Source organism: Puma concolor, chromosome B1 (assembly GCF_028749965.1).
Source record: "Puma concolor isolate L17-30 chromosome B1, mPumCon1.1.hap2, whole genome shotgun sequence".
Lineage (NCBI taxonomy): Eukaryota > Metazoa > Chordata > Mammalia > Carnivora > Felidae > Puma > Puma concolor.
Window position 1 is genome coordinate 169576153 of NC_141670.1, and position 23013 is coordinate 169599165.

Consider the following 23013-nt stretch of genomic DNA (forward strand, 5'->3'; position numbering starts at 1 on the left):
TATGGGTATAACCTCAGTATCTGGAATTTATTGGTTTTTGTCAGTATTTACTTTATAACAGATTTCTCACAACACAGGAAGATACTTTCTCACTGTATGTTTATAGGCTCCATCTGTCTTATAGGGATTTATTTCCAGTAGTGAAAACTGATTTAAGGTTCTAGAAGTGCTAGCTATAACTAAGCCACCTCCTAAAGTTTCTAGATTCATTTCCTATACAAAATCTTTCCATACTTGTATTGCCCAAAGTACTGGATATGGTTATTCTGATTTCTTTTCTCCCCTGACTCATAAAAATACTTCTATATAAGTAAAAACAGATTTATGTTAAATACCATCTTTATTTGATTGCATATCTTCATATTACTATATAATTACAAAACTGTCAAAGTTAGGTATAAATAGAAAAAAAATTCACAGATAAATGAATGAGTGAATGATTAAGGTAAATTTGCCTCTATGAAAGTAAGCAAACATGATTCAAGAAGTGCTTCACTCTTTGGGTGTTCTGCAAAGGCAAGGAAGTTAAAAAATTAAAATCAAGGTCACAGGTGGCAAACCATTCTGAGAATATTAATGAGCATTTATGCTCTGAGACCTACATTAACAAAAGAAGGGCTAGCTAGTCAGGTAATTAATGCTTGCAACTATTTATTTGTTTTTCCTTATTTGTTTCCTTCACCTAATTTCCACTTTCATCCTATTTATGCACACATTCACTTAGGCAACAGAACTTATTGCAGGTCTGCTATAACCCAGATTCTGGGTTGGATGTTCAGGATATAATGGTATACAAAATCAGGGGCACACAGGTGGCTCAGTTGGTTGAGCGTCTGATTCTTGATTTCAGCTCAGACCTTGATCCCAGGGTTGTGGGATCGAGCCCCGTGTCAGGCTCTTGGCTTATGATTCTCTTTCCCTCTCCCTTTGTCCCTCTAGCCTACTTGCACACTCTCTAAGAATTAAAAAAAAAAAAAAAAAAACTTGTTAAAAAATAATAGTAATGGTATATAAAATCAGACAGGTTCCCTACATCTGTGGATCTTGGAGTTCAACCCACAAACTCAATAATTTCTGACTTCCTGCCTCTCCACTTCCCTTTTCTTTGGTGATAGGTAAAATTTCAAAGCATAAATGAGCTTATTTTGAAGAGTAAACTCTCTATAATCAACATGAAAAGAAACAATGCATAATCGGGAAGAAGAGGAAAGTAAGTTTTGAGTTACCCAAGTACAAATATCTCCCCTCTTTATTACTTATCTCTGTTCCATGATGTTCTGATAAAGCCCTTTGAAACTATGAAATTTCTAGCCTCTCAAATACTAATACTACATTTACTTAAATAATATTACATTTACTGAAACTCTACTGAAAGCAATTTCCCAATATCTACCCCAATTGATCTCTGTCATTTATTCTACTCTATTTTAAGATTATTTGTGCAAATCATCCAACAATCCAGAAGTAGGTCCTTTAGAAGTCACTGATGGACTATATTGCATCACTGTGTGCTTTGTACTCTTCCTTCTCTACACACTTTTTCATTCAACTTCTCTGTCATCCTTTTTTGAGTATGGCTACTACAGTTGGGTTTCTCTGCCTAGCTGCAGCTTCAGAGTCACCTATGGCTTACAAAATTTGTACAAGACTTGACTTTCACAGCACTTTTTACTCCAAGGAAGGGAGAAATTGTGATAAAATGGGGGGAGGGATCTATGAACACTTTATTCTCACATGCACCTTTATTTGTATTTCCATAATCCTTATTTGTTCACTTTTCTGTTTTTATATACTAATAAGCATCCCAGACAACACTTCATTCATTATGATATCCAGAACCTAAAATAGAATAGGTCCTGCATGTAAAATATGCATTAAATCACATTTTATATTTTATTTTATTTTTTTCAACGTTTATTTATTTTTGGGACAGAGAGAGATAGAGCATGAACGGGGGAGGGGCAGAGAGAGAGGGAGACACAGAATCGGAAACAGGCTCCAGGCTCTGAGCCATCAGCCCAGAGCCCGACACGGGGTTCGAACTCACGGACCGCGAGATCTTGACCTGGCTGAAGTCGGACGCTTAACCGACTGCGCCACCCAGGCGCCCCACACATTTTATAATTTTGTTAATATGTAGAGTCTCAGAATCCTTAGAGAAAATTACACTATACATATATTTTAAGACAATGCTGTCCTGGAAAGCAATATCCAATCAATTAAAGCTACTTGAATTCTTAAAAATCTATATAGATAACTTAAAAGATATAAAGGACAAAAGGAATAGTATAATGGATCACCATATACTCCTCAGCCAGCATTAATATTTGTCAAGTCAGGGCTAATCTTGTTTCATCTATACTGGCGCCAAACTCCACCCTCCAATATTATTTTGAAACAAATCTGAGATATATTATTTCATCAGTAAATGTTCAGTATGTAATGTTCAGTAATTAAATTATATTTAATTAAATAATTCATATAATTAATTATATAATTAAAATCATTAAAAGTAATTTCTTTGTTATCATCAAATATACAGTCCACAACTGTTTCTTGTAGGTTTGTTTAATTGGGATCCAAAAAAAAAGCATACATTACAACTACTTAATATCTCAATCTTCTTTTAATCTAGGTCTCTGTCTTATTTTTCCTTACATTTTTATCTTTGTGGTTTAGGAATTCATGTCATTTGTTCTATGGCATTTCCCACAATGTTTGTTTTACTGATTATGCTCTTGAAAACTGTTTAACACGACCCTCATTCATCTGATTCTCCAGTAATGTGATAGTTCCAGAGGCTAAATGAGAGTGTAGTCTATTCAAGAATTTTTTCCCATCATTCTATAAGTAACTAAAAACAAACAAATAAACAAACAAAAAAACAAAACAAAACAAAAAAACCCTGGAAACAAATCAAATATCCATCATAGGGAATTAGTTGAATAAATTATTTATATCCACAAAGTGCAGTAATGTGTAGTTGAAAAAGAAATGAGGAATTCCTCTAAACATTGCTACGTGGTGATCTCTTTATATATATTGTTACATAAAAGAGCAAAATACAAATGCATGCAATGTGCTGCAATTGATCTTAAATTGTAAGGATACAATTGAAGAACAATGTGTGTGCCTGTTAGTATTAAAAAATGCAAATGAATAAGCCATAACATTTGTTTAAAATGTTTACATATAATGAGAGAAAGAGAATAGGGTAGAGTGAATGTGAAGACAGGAGCTACCTTTCTTTGAATAAACATTGTTTTACAAATTTTCTGTAAGAACAATGTAAATATTCCACCTAATCATAAAACAAAATGAAATTGAATGAAGCAGTCTCTGAAAACCAAGAATAATACAAAACAAGTGAACTTGTATAAACAGTTAGTGGCATAAAGTATAAAGAGAAAAACTATTCCAATTAATTTTAAGATATGGTAATTTGATTGTATATCTTTAGTGGGATATACCCTTCGGTAGGAACTGAAACAATTGGAAAAATAAACTTGAGCTGCTTTTAGTAATTATATATTTGGTGGTAACATTGGTATTGTATTCTGTGAATGCTGTTGGTGTAGGGTGGGAAAAAGCAAATAGAATTTATATTCATAACACTAAAAACACAGTCTTTTGTGGGACGCCTGGGTGGCTCAGTGGGTTAAGTGTCTGACTTCCGCTCAGGTCATGAACTGCTTCATGAGCTGGAGCCCAGCTGTGCTGATAGCTCAGAGCCTGGAGCCTGCTTAGGATTCAGTGTCTCCGTCTCTCTCTGCCCCTTCCCTCCTTGTGCTCTGGTCTCTCTCTCAAAATAAAATAAATCTTAAAACATTTTTTTTAAAAAAACACAATATTTTGTCTTAGAAGAAATTAGATACACTTTAAATGAGTAGGTCGAATAAAAATCCTCTTATCCTAAATCAGAAATCAGATTTATATATTATAAAGCAGAAGATACATGTATATGTATACAAATACACACCACATATGTGTGTTTACTGAAAATGCCTAGAAACATGGCCACTCAGTCACAATGAGTATGAGTATACAGATTTTTACCATTAAGTATGATTTCTTACTAAAATTTAGAACTGAATTTCCTAGGAGAAATGGCATCTGATAAAGATATACACTAAATTAGTCTGGCATATCTTGTCATACCAGAAATTAAGGAAGCCATCAAAGACTATTAGGGTCTAGCAAAGGACCCACTGTCCAGACAGAAACATTTGGGGACCGATAATAAATGCAATGAGTTAAAACACATTAAATATATCTAATTACATTAGTTCATGACGGTATTAAAAAAAATACTTAGTAGTCAAATTCAAAAGATGTTAGGAAACCAAATCAGTATTGTGAAAACTAGAAAATGAAAGTGAAAACAATCATTTATCCTGTCTTTCCCCCGGAAAGAATACATAAGGATAATCAAAATTTGATGAGGGCAAGTTTCTGTTCATAAAAGTAATCCAACTAATAAATGAAGAAGGAATGATATAATTAGAATTCCATGATTTTGCAGTGCCTGATGAATTAACAAATCAAGGCATTGATCACTTGCTGCTAACATCATTAAGAGAAGAATGTGGCATTATGTGCCCTCTGATGGAAGTTCCCAAGGCCACCTATGAAGCAGTCTTGCCAAAATAAAAAAAAAAAGGAACCCTTAGCTATTTGATTTTTAAAATTTTTTAAGAATGTTTATTCATGTTTGAGAGACAGAGGGAGACAGAGCATGAGCGGGGGAGGAGTAGAGAGGGAGAGAGAGAATGCAAAGCAAGCTCCACACTCTAAGCGGTCACCACAAAGCCCTACACGGGGCTCGAACTAAAGAACAGTGAGATCATGACTTGAGTCAACTGATCATGACCTCAGTCAACCGACTTAGACACTCAAGCACCCCAAATCTTAACCATGTGAAAATTTCTAATGACAATATTCAAAGCAGCTCAAACTTTATTAACATCTTTAGGTCCTCATGTATATATATATATATATATATATATATATATATATATATATATATATATATATTAGGGATATGACAATATCTGGCAACTTGTTGGGCCTCAAAGAAAACTGAATAAGTAAATAAATTTATTGAAGATATTCACTTGGATTTGGAAAGGTGTTGAAAATGCTCTCTCAAAACTCTGTTAAAAAATATTCATAAAAATTTGTTTTCTAATGAATATTGAACACATGATAATTAAGAGGAGAAAGACAAAGCCAATATTATTTAAGCATATAGCCTTTTTTCAAGATAAGACATCTTTCTTATATAAAAGAAATAGTAAGCTGTTACAATGCCTGTGATTCACTATTTAATTCAGCTTTGCCAGCTTCTCTCAAAAATAATCTAAATGAAAGGCATTTCCAAAGGGAATTTTTGCAGGTCAAGGTCCGAAAGTCAGCATGGGCCACATAACCCCATGCAGAGGAGAATGAATGTGCTGGGGAGGTGACAAGTTCTTTGTTCACAGGGGAAGAAAAAAAGCCGTGTCATGCATATCCTTGCAAAAGCCATCCTGCTGGGCAGTAGCTTGCAATGATAACTCTCTTTGTCCACCCTCTTGGTCACATATGGCTCTGATACACATAATGCCATTTCCTATGCAGTCTGTTGTATTGATTTTTTTGTGATGATGTTACAAACTATGCCTCAGGCATTTTCTAAAAGGTTATCCAAAGTATACAGTCGTGCGTACGCGCGTGCGCGCACACGCACGCACACACACACACACACACACACACACACTTGTGTACACACACGCAGATTTACTCCCTTCCATTTTATATGTAAGAAGCCAATGTCTAAACCAGCTTTGTTAAGTTTGAAGCCAAAGCAAAAATATGATTCTACTTGTACAAAAGAGGCATATTTAAGAAAGGAATGATTGTGCTAACAATATATTGCTTTTAAGTAAAATTTATTAAAGTGTTATTAATCTAATGCTTAATTGCTGAACGATATTACCAGACATTTGTATGATATAATTGCCTTACCATTAACTCAATAGTTTATGTGTTAAGGAACATATAACATGCCAACAACTAAATTTACATCTTAGGGAAAATTACTTAGCCCCTCTAAACTTCCATTTTATCTGGGGAATCCAAGAAAATTGAAAGAAATTATTTCCAAGATACTTTCAATTCTAGAAGGTTCTGAGTATATGATGACCTTTTAACATGCTATTTCCAATACCGCAGGCAATGCTTACCTGTGCAATGTGTCTAATTTTGTCTTTATTCATATGCATATTTAAGATCCTGATTATAGGGGCACCTGGGTGGCTCAGTCAGTTAAGCTCTTGATTTCAGCTCAGGTCATGGTCTTCCAGTTGTGAGATCAAGCCCCATGTTTGGCTCCATGCTGGGTATGGAGCCTGCTTGAGATTCTCTCTCTCCCTCTCTTTCTCTCTGCCTCTTCCTTGTTTGTGCACACTCTCTCTCAAAAAATAAAATAAAATAAAATAAAATAAAATAAAATAAAATAAAATAAAATAAAATAATAAAATAAAATATCACAATTACAAACATGTTTTTAACATGTTTCTGCACAAAGACCATGCCTACCATTACTCATAGCATTAAAAAAAAATCAGAAAACACAGATCCTTCCCTGAAAGTTCATAGAAGGGTGGTTATGCAGATAAAAGTAGATAATATTCAATGTTCTAATGCAGTATTGCTACCACACTGGTAAAGATAAAATATTCTGTCACATCAGGAAAAAATTCATGTGAATGGTGACATTTCATCTGAATCTTTAAAGATGGAACATTCTGGTAGAATGCCGCCTATGTTTCCAAATAAGTGTCATAGTTCCCTAAGAGTGAGTACTGTATCTTATTAGTTTTTATTTCCCAATGTTGTTTCTTATTCTAAGATAAAATGTTTTTGCATTCAGTTGAGAACAGAGAAATTCTAAATCATAGAACAATATCTGAAAGAGGCTAAAATAATAGAACAATCTCCAGATGCTAAGAATAAAATATTTTAAACCCTCAAAAGAGGTTACTATAGCTTGAAATAATTTCTCAAATTTCAAGAACCTCTCAACTTAAGCTGAAAATATCACTGGTAGCCAGTTCTGGTAATAAATCATCTTGTTAATCAGTATATTTTTGCTACTTAATTATAGCCTAATTAATTTCTTTAACAATGATTAAGTCTATTTCTTATCTGATTCTTTATGGATACAGAAGAAAACAAACAAAAACAAAAACTGGCCACCCTATGGATGACAATCTTTTATACAAACAGAATAACAACAATAAATCTTAAAATGAATATATTGTTGGATATGGATGTCAGGCACAATCTCAAGAATACCAGAAATATATAAAATTTGTTTTTTCTATAACATATCTTAATTTCTAAAGTGAGTTCCTATTCTCCTTATATATAGATAGAACCTGAAATTGCTACTTTTGTAGTTAAAATACATTAAATGTTTTAACTAATAAAAACTTATTCATATAGAGTTTTCTTTCAATCTGATCTTTTCTCCACTCTTCTTCCTTCCAAACTCTGACAGAAATAAATAAATAAATAAATAAATAAATAAATAAATAAATAAATAAAACAGCAAGCTTGTCACAGCTCAATAGCCACAGAGAATAGTTGCTTTAAAAAGTATTCCAAAACACTTAAAAAGCAGGGGTCCCCAAATCGACAATAAATACTCTGCAAATTTTGAAAGTGTTTCAGTCATTTTTCCCAATTACTACCACCATATGATACTCAGCTATTCACAGTGTGAGGTAAGATTGAAAGTGTCTATATTATTCCAGAGGGCCTGGAGATATCATATGGCACAGGAGACCATAACTGAGCAGCAGCAGTTGAAGCCAGACCTCATCCCCAAGGAGATTTTTACCAGACAATGTGAGCATGACTGTAAGCTAGAAGCCACGGGAAAGGGCAGACTGTGCTGTACCACCAGGCCCACCTTTGTACCCCACTGGCCAGTGGACCCTGTTCTTCCTGTGTTGTGTTGTGAGGTTCTTGCTGCATTTAAAATGGGCAATTTACTTTCAGTTCTTCTCCTGCCTTAGTCTTTCTTTAGTGGGAAAAAAAACAAATCTTCTTTGAAACTATGGGCTTGAAAGTACTAATTGACCCTCCCAAGGAGTGACTGTAACTGAGTATCACATATGCAACCAGAAGGCAACGAACCCCAGGAAGAATCAAAGTCAGTAATACCTACAATTTCACAGAGCCTTTGTGAGAGGGTTGATGATTAAATGAATAGAAGGGCTATTATTTCTATTATTGATAGAGCTGCTAAGGGTCATGTCCATTAAGCAGGTGCAAAAGAGAAAGGGGAAAAAAGTTCCATTAGGCTTAGAATTTAGTTCATGGTTGTAATTTTGGCCATATGTTGATTTAATATCATATAATAACATATAAATGAATGTTTAAACAATTTATTTTATTTCTGTTATTCATATACATCTTCAAAAATAGATTTTTTAAGCATAAGACAGAGAAAGTTTCTGATTCACTGCAAATTTATTTCCTAATGTGTTGGATTATTTCTTTGCATGTTTGAGACATGCTCAAGTTTATGCTCATAATATATATATGTATATATATATGTATATATACACGTGTATATATGTATATATACACGTGTATATATACATATATATATACATATATATATATGCACATACATATATACACACACACCTTGGAATAGACTGGCAGTTACAACTTCATAAAAGGGAAGCATTTTAATATTTAATAGCACAATCCATTTAATGGGACCTAAGATAGGCCTGTTTATCGATGCATTCTTTTTAGGAAACCAAAAGGTAGTAAGTAAGCTTCATAAGATGTACACATCCATACCTATGCTATTTCTTGATGACTGAACTAATCTCAACAGTGGTTCTCAAACTTTAGCACACTTCAGAGTCATTTGGAGGGCTTGTGAAAACACAGATTCCTGGGCCTTACCTCCAATTAAGTAGGTCTGTGGGACACTTGATAATCTGTATTTCAACAAATGCCTGGTGTTGCTAATGCTAATGGTCCAGGGGCCACACTTCTGAGATGCATTTAATTAGATAATAGGAAATATGTTGGTCAAAATCACTATACAGAAATAATTAAACGTAGAGAATCTTGATAGACCTTGGCATAGGATGAGATAAAGAAACTCATCTGAACAAAGTGTAGCCTCAGAGGGAGCTAATGTTAATTTTTTTTAAATAGATATGATTTAACTGATGTAGGAGGTTTAGAAAATAGAACTGGTGAGTTGCTATCAATATGGTAATGTAGCATCAGCTATGTGTGACAGTAGCTGAAATACAATCAGAATAGGTACCATATCAGTGCACTGTGTCAAACCAGACATAGTTGGAAGCTTACCACATATAATTTGATGGTGTAAAATAAGGAAATGTCATTATTATGAGCAAACAGTCTGTATATAATACTCTGAAAATGTTGAATTTCAATGCACATTCCAGTTTTCACATAGGTTACATGAGATCATAACTACCACACTGATTCCAACCTGATGTCTCCATATCCAGTTAGGTTTCCTGCTCTAGCCTCCCAACTGGTCCCCTGCTTATGTGCTGCCCACACGCCCTTCTGCCTATTCTCACTTCCACAGCCAGGATGAGTTGGTTGTTTTTTTTTTTTTTTTTTATGTAAGATCAAGCCACTCTTCTTAAATTCCTCTACTTCATTCAGGGCACTAGTTACTTGAGGCTGTTGGCGGCTACCCAAACTGGGTAACTTGATACAACAAAGGTTATTCTGTCACAATCCTAGAGGCTAAAAGTCTGAAATCAAGTAATCAGGAGGGGCATTCTTTCTCTAAAGTCTCCAGGGGAAGATCATTCTTTGTTTCATCCTAGCTGTGGTGACACACCAATCTCTGGTGTTCTAGGTCAGGCAACCGCATCATTCCAAACTCTGCCTCCATCTTTACATGGCTTTCTTTACTGTGTGTCTCTGCCCAAATTTCCCTCTTTATAAGGACATTAGTTATTAGATTAACACCCATCTTCTCCAATCTACTGTGACCTTAGCTTAACATGATTATATTTATAAAGATCCTATTTCCAGATTAAGTCATATACATAGGAAGTGGGGTTACCACCTTAATTTATTTGGTGGCAGTGGAAGGGAGGAGGCACAATTCAACCGGAAACACTCAAAGTAAATCCAAAGTCCTTACAATGGCATACAAGTCTCAATCTTTTGTTCTTCAAAGTGTTATCTACAGACCAATAGTAACAGCATCACGTGAATGGAAGTTTGTATGGAATGTAAACTCTCTATGCATCTTAAATCAGAATCTTCATTTTAATATGCCACCCAGGTGATTTACATGCAAATTAAAATTTGAGAAGTACTACCCCTCAAAATGACCTACATACTTTTCTGTTCTCATCATCAACTACTCTCCCCCACATCTCTCCATTACTGTGCTTCATTCATAATGGTCTTTTAGTTGTTTCTGAAATGTCTAGACAACTCCTCCAGATGTTCCCATAAATTATTCCTTCACCCGCTTCAGATCTTTATGCAAATATCACCTCGGTGTAACTTTGCCGAGATACTCTAAGTGAATACCTTCATCAACTCTATCCCTCTTTCTTTATTTTTTACCATAGAATTTCTAATCATTTTACTTACTTTGCTTACTATTTCTTCTATCAACTCAAATATAAGGCCCTTGAGCACAAGAATATGAGCTGTTATGTACACTTTAGGTTCCCAGAATAGTCCAGGACACTCAATAGAGGCCACTCGATAAATATGTGTCAAATAAATTGGCCCAGAAGTTCCTTAATTTATTTGCCCATAAATATTATTTACCTCTTGTTATTTGAAATCAACTGTATTCTATGCTTCATGTAATGCTTTTAAAAAAGATATAGAAGACTATATATATGTATATTATAATTATATAATTATATATATGTATATACGTCTATAAATTAGAAGGTAAAAAATTATAATTTACCAAAACATTTGTGAATCAGTTTGTCCTTATGCTTCACCAACTCTTACAGTAAAGCATACTTTAGCCCTAGTATATATTGTGAGAATAAAGGTTCTTGGTTATCCTAAATGTATTCCTTTGGAGCTTCACAGGATGTTCCCTTGTTCTATGATACAGAAACATGGTGAACAAGGTACATGAGCATCATATCATGTCTTTCTGATAGTCTATTCCTTTACATTTTCTTTCCACTTTAATCTTTTCAAAATGCAGATTCCTAATTTCTTTAGTTGGCCCCAATACAACATATTCCCTATGCTAATACTTTACATCTCCAGGACTTATTTCATAAATAAAAGTTTGTACCTCTTAATCCTCTTTATCTATTTTACCTGTGCCCTCACCTACCTGCCCTTTGGCAATCACCAGTTTTTTCTCTATATTTAAGAGTCTATTTTTTTTAATTTCTATTTTCTTTGCTTGCTTTTCAGATCCCACATATTAGTGCAATCATATGGTATTTGTCTTTCTCTGTCTGACTTATTTCACTTAGCATAATACCCTCTAGGTCCATCCATGTTTGTTTTAAATATCAACATCTCATTCTTTTCTATGGCTGAGTAATTAATATTTGTGTGTGTGTATGTGCGTGTGTATCACATATTCTTTTAACTAGAATCTCACAAATAAAGTTTTCCAAGCATGGCAAAGAAGAAAGAATGTTTGACACCATCCCTCTTCACTTTCCATTGAAGAATGGTGTTCCATTAGCTTTGTGCTTAATTTTTTTTTCCTAGAAAAGAAAATGGAGTCTCTACTCTCAAAAAATGTACAGTCTAATTGAGAAGATATGACTTCAGAGTAGGACGTTTCTTCGTTTCAATTTTGATTATCTTACCTTTAGATATTGAAAAGACAAAAATGCTGAATTCTTTTGGACTACAATCAGTTATGACTAGAAAATAGAATAAATGTATATTAGTTAAAAATTTCCTACTGAATAAATGTTTAAAATGAGTATTAATATAAATTAATATAATAGTAGTATAGCATTATAGTGTAATATAAATAAATAAAATAGCATAAATATAATTGGTATAAATTAATATAAATTAAATAAATTAGTATACATTTTAAAAAGCAACTAAGCCAATAAAGTTTGGGTCCCTGCCTCTACTGATTAGATGAGTAAAAAAAAAAATAAATGAGAATTAATTCCTTATTGGTGACATAGTAATTTGTGACAGTATTGGCTTGGAAGAACCTAAGTAGAAGCTAAATGATTTAAGAAGACTAAGACCTTTTCAAGGTATAGAGAATATCCTCCTTGTTCAGAAAATGCTTTGAGATATGGCTATCCATTTCTTCTCTCTTTTTGAAGAAGTTTCCCATTTGAGACTTTAAAAACCAAATGTCACAGAAAGAACTAGGCAACCCAATTTTTTTTTTTTCAACGTTTATTTATTTTTGGGACAGAGAGAGACAGAGCATGAACGGGGGAGGGGCAGAGAGAGAGGAAGACACAGAATCGGAAACAGGCTCCAGGCTCTGAGCCATCAGCCCAGAGCCCGAAGCGGGGCTCGAACTCACAGACCGCGAGATCATGACCTGGCTGAAGTCGGACGCTTAACTGACTGCGCCACCCAGGCGCCCCTAGGCAACCCAATTTTTAAGCTTCAACTCTATGCTCTAAACAGTATTTGGCACATACACATGCTATCTGATTTAATCATAGCAATGCTATAAAATATAAATCATACTATGATCTCAATTTTACAGATGAGAAAACCTAGTTGAATAATAGTATGCTCAAATTCATACAACTAAAAATGAAGAAAGCATCAATTTGATTTCAGGACTTTTCACTTTTTTTCTCTTCTTATGCTTTTTACTTTAAAATAGCTTGACTAATAAGAAGTTGAAAAAATAGTAAAGACAATTACCATGTTATCTTCAACTAGCTTCCCCCAATAATCATAATACTCACATATTCATAACACATTGTCAAAACCAGGAAACTGACATTGGTACAATACTCTTAAGTCAGGTTCAAACTCTATTCAGATTTCAAAGATTTTTACATTTACATCAATGTGTCTCACATGTATGTGTGTGTGTGTGTGTGTGTGTGTGTGTGTGTGGTATATTATGGTTCTATGGAGTATAAATTCATGTAACCAACACTGCAATCAGTATATAAACTTTTCTATCACCACAAAGAAAGCACCACATATTCTCATATTATCCCTTAATAGTCAACCCTAGTCCTGGGTAACCACTGATCTGTTCTGCATATAGAATTCTTACCTATAATTCAGGATTTTTGGAAACCAAAGCCCATGAGATTGTTAAATGACTGGGAATTTTTTTTCCTGAAGTATTATTTGCATTCTTTTCTGGTTTGCGTTCTTCATAAATGGTATACTGTGCACATATTCAAATGTGCATATACGTGTACAGGCGAGCTAAAGACTGAGTATGGATATAAATGTGCACAAAAGTGAAAAATATTATATACTATCATTGATATAACCTTATTTACAATTCTCTTACAAAACTAGTGGTAGTTTATATTTTATTGAAAATATCTGAATTACTGTCATTACTAGATGGAACTGTTTATAATTTTATACATATGCCTGAATTTCACACTCTGTTTTATAGCTTTAAATGGTGTTAAAGGGGCATTTTTACATTTAAACATATCTAACTGAAGGAAAAGGTACAAGTCATATCATAAATAAAATATAATCCAGGACTGTTGTTTTTCCATTTTGAACATCACCCACCATTAGTCTTTAATAATACACAGACTCTGTGTAAAATAATGATTTTCAAGAGGCAGAAAAAGAGAAAGATACATTCTAAGCAGAGTTTTAAAAAGTCACAGTCTATTTCGTTATTCTCTTTTTTAACCCAATCCCAGGTACTCTCCGCCACTCTGTGATGCACTTCTCTGTGATACAACATCCCAGCAGGGCACAGTCAGGGTGCCTCCAACTGCTCCTCCCTAGAGATGGTAGTAGATCTGCCTGGCTTCCTATCAAATTTGCAAGTCCTCTTTAGTCCTTGAAGGGCAATGCATAATGCATTCCATGCTAATTATCTGATGAGGGTCACTAGATTAATATTTTATCACACCAGGTAAAGTATCCTTAGACCTAATAATACAAAAATTTCCAATTATGTTACTCCTTTGTATTAAATTCTGGGGATGGTTTGAAGACTATGTCACAGAATGTAAATGTTAAGGACAGAAAATGGCACTTGTTCCCAATTTTAATTGAACTGTCCCTAAGACCACACTGCCACTCATCATTCCAGAGTGCTTTTCAGGTTAAAAAAACACATGCATTTATTAAAATAGAACCTTGCTATAACCCTATGTGACAGGCAGGACCAATGTTATATTCATAGTTTACAGATGAAGCAGTTAGGTTCAGTAGTATTAAAAGATTTGTCCCAGGTCACTGGTTTATTAAATAACAGACTAAGATCAGAACCAAGTTTATACTTGTATAAGACTGTAAAGAAAAGTGCTCAACCAATTGAATTTTAAAATTTTCTTACAATCCCAATAACTATAATTGACCATCCCATAATTTCTTTAGTAACAATCTTATATGACTAGACGGATGTGACAAAATCAACACTGTTTATTGATTATACCTGATAATATTTGGGGATTTTTTTAATGTTTGCTTGTTTTACCATTTTGCTACTTCAAGTTTTATCATGATAAAAAATACACTGATTTATGAGTTCTCTTGATATGCTCATTAAATGAAATACAGCATCTTCTTCCACGTTATTAACTAAAGAAACACTTTTTTAATAATTATCTTTATTACTATATAAATGTGTCCTTTCTAGGCACTGGGATTACAAGAGTGAGCAAAATACTGCCCCTATTCTCATGGTATTTATGTTACAGTGGAAGGAGGCAATGTATAAATACACACATAATTTGAGAATATCTGTGTAATATATCTGTCAGCAATAAGTACCAGGAAAAGAAATAAAGCCAGGCAAAAGGATAGAGAGTGATGGGAGATGGCCCATTTTAAGTGGAACGGTCCATGAAGACCTCTCTGAGGTGGTGACATTTAAACAGAGACCAGAATGACATGAGAAACTAAATATGTGAATATCTGAATAAGATCTTTCAGGCTTAAGCAACAATAAACAAACAAAAATTAAAGTGGAAGCTAATGTTTGGTATGTTTAAGGAAGAACAAAAAGGCCAATCAAGTAGGATCAGACTAAATGAATGGAAAAGAGAGAGAAAATGAAGAAAGAGAAATAGCTGAGTCTCATGTTGTACTTATCTGTGTCATTGTGGGTGTTAGAATTTTTCTCTAATGTGATGAGAATCAATTAGAAGAGCTGTGTGTGTTGAGAGGACAAGTAAATTGGGAGATAATTCAGACATTTTAAAGTTGTAAAGGGTTTCCCCATTATTTGAGTAGAGAATTGTATTCATTTTCCAGTGTGACCAAAACAAAGTTCCACAGACTGGGTAGCTGAAAAAACAGAAATTGCATTTTTTTACAGTTCTGTAAGCTAGATGTCCAAGATCAAGGTGTCTGCATGGTATGTTTCTATTGAGGTTCTCTCCACATCTCATTGTTGGCTATCTTCTCCTTGTGTCATCACATCATCTTACTTCTGTACGTTTGGTGACCAAATTTTCTTTTCCTATGAGGACATCAGTCAGGTTGAGTTAGGACCCACCCAAATCACCTCATTTTAACTTAATCACTTCTTTAAAGACCCTATCTCTAAATATAGTCATATTTTGAGGTACTACAGGTCAGAGCTCCAAGATAAGAATTTTTGGAGAACACCACTCAGCCCATAACAGGAATAAAATGCAATGCAGCAAGGGTGAAAACAGGGAGGTCATTTAGAAGGCTATTGCATTATTCAAAAGTAAAATGATACTACTTGGATTTTTTGAGATCATAATTCTTATGAATTAGTCATTATATAAATTATATAAAGAACAGAATTAAGGGGCTCACCAAGATTATTTCATGAAATCCCTCTAACAACCTTTTAGGCCTGCTACTGTTTCCCCTATGTTGACTGTATAAAGTCCCCTGTGTGCCCTCATAAAGTCACACAGCTAGCAATTCAGGAGCTAGTATTCAAATGTAGATGTGTCTGATTTCAAAGATCATAGTCTATCCTCTCTAGAATGCTTCATGTAAAAGTTGATTTATGAATTTAATAATATATGTATAGAAATTATCTTAATTGGAAGGTCTTTGAGCATAGAATTAAGAAAGTGGCAGATTACATATATTTTCCTAAAGAGATAATGTGTATTTACCTTGCTTTTGTACAGAACACATATTAGTTGTAACTAGCCTTGAATGGGGGCTTTTTGTTCAATAGTCATTTATTTAGTCTCTATTACTTATTGGGTTCCATAATAAATTCTGTGAGGAGTCAGGAGAAATGGCTCTTTGCTTTGAAGGAATCTCCTATCATGTTGAGAAGAAAGATAATATGCACATAAAATATGGTATTTTATGGGTATCCTTGACAAATAGTGCCAGAGGAATTCAAAAGAGGAAAATTACTCCAGACTTTGGAAGAGCAAAAATGGATGAGGCTTAACCTCCAAGAATCTGTAAAAATCCAATCAATAAATGCAATGTTTAAGAAGTTCAAATTACAAAAGTAGACAATCTTATCGGGGCACCTGGTTTTCTCAGTCGGTTAACCATCCAACTCCTTATTTAGGCTCAGATCATGATATCATGGTCTCGTGACTTAGCCCCACATGGACTCTGCACTGACAGCATGGAGTCTGCTTAAGATTCTCCCCCCTCTCTCTGCTCCTCCCCCACTTTCTCTCTCTCTCTCTCTCTCAAAATAAAAAAAAACTTAAAAAAAAAAGTAGACAATCTTATTTTTTTTTCTGTTCAGATAAGGAAACATCTTTTGTGAAGTCCTGTGTAAAAAATTTACCCAAGAAATGTTTAGGCAATAAGGATTGTTGCAAAGAGCATCCTGTGTTTTGCCTACCTAGCAGTTCTCATATTTCTATTTTGTTGTTGCTGATGTTGTTGAACACCTGCATCACTGTTAATTGGCAAGCATCATGAAAGCAGGACAGCTCATATTTGTTTTCATTCTCTTTTTACTTCTCCAGCACACTGGAAATATTGCGGGCAAGGGCAAGAAGTGAGTAGATAGGGTTCAAAGACAAAAAGTAGCAAGAATCGTAACCAAATAAGACATTTGTACAAAATATAAGAAGGGGGTAATTTTTTCAAGCCACCTAAAATGAAAATATGGGCTGATACTGTACATACTATTTTTTAAACTTTTTGTTTTGTTTTGTGGCTTAACCAAAAATGATGAATGACTTCCCATATTAATAAATAGCACTGAAATTAAAGCATCATCATAATCACTCCATAAATACCTTATTATGTGATTCTATCATAATTCATTCGATGAATTCCCTATTGTTGAACATTTAGGTTCTGATTATTTCTTTTTACAAGAAATGCTACATTATTCATTTTTGTATGCCTTTTTAAGATATATAATCTCTCGGTCAAAAGACATGAATAAGTTTAGGGTCTTTGGGAAATACTGCCAGAATTCTTTCCAGAAAGTATACAGTAAAACATCCTTGCATTTCAGGAAACAAGGATAAGTTCTATATTCCGAGACTTCCTCCACTTTCTGGTTTGCAGGATTTTTGTTGTTGTTTGGTTGGTTTGGGTTTTGTTTTTACTTTTTAAGTAGGTTGCAGTATTATTTAGTATTCAGTGGTCATAGATATTTGAAGAACAATTTCTCTCTTTGAAAGTATTCCTTCAACATCTACAAACAAATACCAGTGTGTTCTCTCTCTGCAGGAAAATATAAAGCACAGGGAAATTAAATGCTGCACAAATTCTGAAACTATGAAAATGTAACAATAGAGAAAACAAGTACAAAGTTTTTAAGCTATCCAATGACTTTAGCAGCTGGTGGATCCTACCATGCCTATTTTTGCACAGAATGAAAAAGACACAGCAGGTTCCTTAGGAACATCAAACTGAGAAAATTGACTACAGCTTTAACAGCCTTAAAAGAATTTTTTGGCAGAATGAATAAGTATGCATAATTGAGAAAAATACCCCAATCTGTAGAAAAAAATAGATATAAAAAGAGGGTAAACAAGAATGTTGCTGCCTGTTCTTTCCACAACAATCTTCCACCTGTCCTTGACTGCAGGATTTAGGGAACCAAGATCTAGAGCTATAAAATAGGAAGTTGGAGAGTTTAGGATGGAGGAGTCTAGGGCTGTGTAAAAACTACAAAGGACTTATACCCAGAAAAACTTGAGTGACATACAATTATGGGTGGGCTGTGAAGTCTGAAAGCCTGGTCTCAAATCCCAACTCAGCTACTTACTTATTCTGTGTCCAATAGCAAATAATGCCTCTCCTCTCTGGTTTCCACATTCTAAAGAGAATATCACATGATTGCCTAGTTTACTTAGTGCCTGGCTCATATAGCCTTTTAATTAACCATTATTTTATAATATAACTCGATGTGTAAACTTAGGCAAGTCACTTCACTTTTTGTCTCAATTCCTCGAACTAGAAAATGAATCACTTAGACAATGTGATATCACATAGATTTGAAGGTCTATGAGGATAACAACAACAAAAGGCACTGGATGCTACTATCAGAGTTAGTTTGGGAATGAACGGAAGCCAGCAAAGTGAATATAAATGAAGAACTAATGCAAAGTAGGGGGAAAAGGGAGAGAAGAGAAATTAGAAAAAGTTGTCTTTATAAATAGAGGACGTTTCATCTCTACATTTATCGCTTCATACTATCATTACATAAAAATTATAGATATATTGTGTAAGAATAAGCTATTACAAAATAATCATTTGTTCATTGCAACAATGGTTGTTTTCCCCCAACTTTCTTTCTTCCAGTATAAACAGTTCTAATAGATGTCATTTCCAAACATTTAACTGTTCTCATGGCTCTTTTCTCTTAGGTACAGAATACTGTAATTTCATAAAAGAATTTTGTCCACCCTAAGTACAAAACTATGATTCACTTGAAATTTAACAAATGGCTCTGTATTGCCGACTTTTAGACAAGTTATAATTTCAATTTCAAATAAATATTTAACTTTGAGTTTCAGTTTCAAGGAATCCCTGAAAAGCACATTTTTTTTTTTTTTTGCATATGTTACATAGGCATGCTCTTGGGAGATGATTCATAGCATTCGGAATATTCTCTAGAGCAACTAAAGATGTTAAGAATCATTGACAGACCGAATTATTTCTTGCAAATGTGACCATAGTTATTTACTATCATCAGAGACTGTCCAGTGCCTATCAGAGTACAACCTAAATAAATATTATGGAATCAATTAATAAACTAAATAAATGACTGTGTAATATTACTTGGCAATGAGGTCTTTCTTGATCATCCTGTATAAACTAAATCCCCAGATTCCCCATACTCTATTTTTCTCCAAAGCACTCAGTCATCTGAGATAGATATGTCTAGATATAGATATAGATATAGATATAGATATAGATATAGATAGATATATATAGGTAGATATATATAGAGAGAGAATATAATAAATACACACATATATATGCCATATGATATACTATACACACACACACATACGCACACATACATATGCCATCTCTTATACCATATAGTATACACTCAATAAAATTTTGATCTATATGGATATTTAATCAAGTAATTCATTTGACCTTGATTTCTCCTTCAAATTACAAGATTTGGAAGTTGGAATTTCTCTTTTACACATCCATTTCCTTTTAACCTTTATTTTTAATGTCTGTCAGCTACAAACTTAATGAATATACTCTCTGTCCAGGTCAATAATGAAAATCTTTCAGCAGAACTGGGGTAAAGGTCTATCATGCAACTTCTAGTTTGATCTTGATACGTATAATAGATTCTTTGATATCAAAAATCTCCAATTTTTTTTTTAAACAGACTCGAGGGGCACCTGGGTGGCTTAGTCAGTTAAGCGTCCTACTTCGGTTCAGGTCATGATCTCATGGCTTGTGAGTTCGAGCCCCACATTGGGCTCTGTGCTGACAGCTCAGAGGCTAGAGCCTGCTTTGGATTCTGTCTCCCTCTCTCTCTGCCCTTCCCCTGTTCACTCTCTCTCTCTCTCTCTCAAAAATAAATGAAAATTATTTTTTTAATAATAAAATTTTTAAAATGGTGATGAAAAATTAATGAGAATATGTGTGTGAATTTATGAGCTCCAGTTATTATTTTCTATTATACTGTACACATTTGGACTTGGAAAATCAACATTTTATTATTCAACTAGAGTACAACAAAAACCACAATACTTAAAATTCCAAAAATGTAATTTGCCAATATTTAGATCATATTTATTGCTTTCCCCATTAAAAATTAAATTAAGATATAAAACATTATATATTGTGATTACCCAACATAATTACTGGATATAGAAACTAATAAAAAATACAGAGGATCTTATAATATTCAGCTTACTTCAAGTCTTACATTCAAACAATTGACTAGATAATTCATCAAATATGTACATCAATTGCTCCTCTGTAATGACATTATGGTAATAGTTTACATGCATAATAGCTTATGCTTAATCTTATAAAATATACTTTACTCTTTAAATTTTTTTTAATGTTTAGACAGCATGAGCAGGAGAGGGGCAGAGAGAGAAGGGGAGACACAAAATCCGAAGCAGTCTCCAGGCTCTGAGCTGAAAGCACAGAGCCCAATGCGGGGCTCGAACTCATGAACCATGAGATCATAACCTGAGCCAAAGTGGGATGCTTAACTGACTGAGCCACCCAGGCATCCCATATAAAGTATACGTTAATATCCTAATTTTAGGGATGAAAAAACTAAAACAGAATAAATTAACTTGCTCAAAGTGACAGTTCCTGCTGAAGTAGAGAGTCAAACCTGTGTCTGTAAGAAATTGAAGTCCATGTTTAACCATGAGGCTCTTCTACCCTCTAGTTTTTTCTTGCTGTTTGCTACTTGGGGCTTTTGTTTCTTGCCTTCAAGTAACTTCCATTCAGGCAACATCAATTTGACTTGGGCTCTATTCCTGGGTTCTACCTTCCCTCTAGAAACAAGTCTAAAGTTTCTCAACAGTCTGGCCATGGAACATTCCTGGTACAGATGTTCTTAAATTAAAAATATATATATATATTCCCACAATTTACTGGTCTTTTACTCAGCAATTCATAAATCAGGCATCATACAATCTAGCAGATAAAAAGGAGATCTGAAGAAGTGTACAAGAGATTTTTATAGACCAAGATGAGTAGGAACAAGGAGGTTATACTGGGCATTTGCTGATTGGTTAAAGCAAGGTAAACTTCCTTCTATGAAGCAAAGGGAAATCTTGGAGCCAGCTGAGCAGGCAATTCCTGATTGGTTGACCCAGGCCTCTCCTTTCTGGTAGAGGAGAGCACAGAAACTTAGTTAAGTTTTGGTTTCACTTAGCATGAGGGACTCCATCTTGAACCTAATCTGGTTACTTAACACCTATGACATGGCTTTGTCTCTCTATAACAATGACTCTTTTCAAGAAAAATATCTGTTACTCTAGGATAGCATTGGATGAAACTTCTACAATGGACACTATATTAGCAGCTAGCACCTGCCATAACAAAATACCACAGATTGAACAAGTTGAGAACAGAAATTTATTTCCTCATAGTTCTTAGAGGTTAAAGTCTAAAATCAGGTGCCAACATGGTTGGGTTCTGGTAAGAGCTCTGTTCTTGGCTTGTAGATGGTCGGGCTGCCTTCTCCCAGTGTCCACACATGGTAGAGACAGAGCAACCTTTCTGGTATCTCTTCTGATAAGGATCCTAATCCTCTCAGATCAAGATCCCAGCCCTACAACCTCATTTAACCTTGACTATTTCCAGAAGGTCTCTATCTCCAAATACATGGGGGTTTAGAGCTTTAACATATGAATTTTGGAGGGACACAATTCTGTCTACAGAAGATAGACATTTATTTATTCTTTATGACAATTAGTGTCAGTTTTTCACTACATTTTCATTCGTTTCCAAGTCAAACTTTCCAATGTAAGGAATGCTAGTAATTCTTAATGAAAAACAAATAGAACTACCGGTATTGATAAAGGTAGCACCATCTGCTTTAAAGGATAAAACTTTGTAGTTGCCAATCTAAAATCTTAAATGGTCCACAGTGATTCCCACATTCTGTTATCCATACTCTTAAATACTGTCCACCCACACTGCATCAGGGTTCATCTGCCATACAGCATGTGGCAAATTGATGGTGTATCACTTCTGAGAACAGATTATAAAAGACCATGGCTTCCTCCTTTCATTTTAAATTTTTCAGTCTCTCTCTCTCTGCCTGTCTCTCTCTCCTTCCTTTCCTCCCTCCTGCCTCTTTCTATTATTATTCTTATGGAACTCAGCGAGCATATAAAGAAGCTATTCAAGTAGCCTATGGAGGGGCCATGTGAGAAACAGAAGACTCCAGCAAACAGCCAGTAAGAAACTGAGGCCTGCCAAAACCATGTATGTGAGAGCTCAGAAGTAGATTCTCTAGCTCTAGCTGAGTCTTGAAATGACTGCAGCCCCAGGTGATAACTTGATTTCAATTTCATGAGGTCTAGCGTTAGCACCACTCAGCTAAGCTGCTCCCAAATTCTTACCTTTGGAAACTATGTGACGAAAAATGTTTGCTTTGAACTGCTAAGTTGTGGGATAATTTTTTAATGCAGAAAGAGATAACTCGTATCACCACAAACTCTCTAATTCTCAAAATAGGAGCTTATTGTACACTTACGAGATATCCTAAACAGATGTTATTAATAAGCAGGTACCTCCTTCTTCCAAGTGCTGATTTAGTGATGAAGCAGGTTCTACCTGGTGGATCGACCACCTCCAGGTCCATTCAGTTCATTTGTATGAGGCGAGTGCAAAGGTAAAGACATGGAGGACTGCAAGTGGCACGTTTGTGAT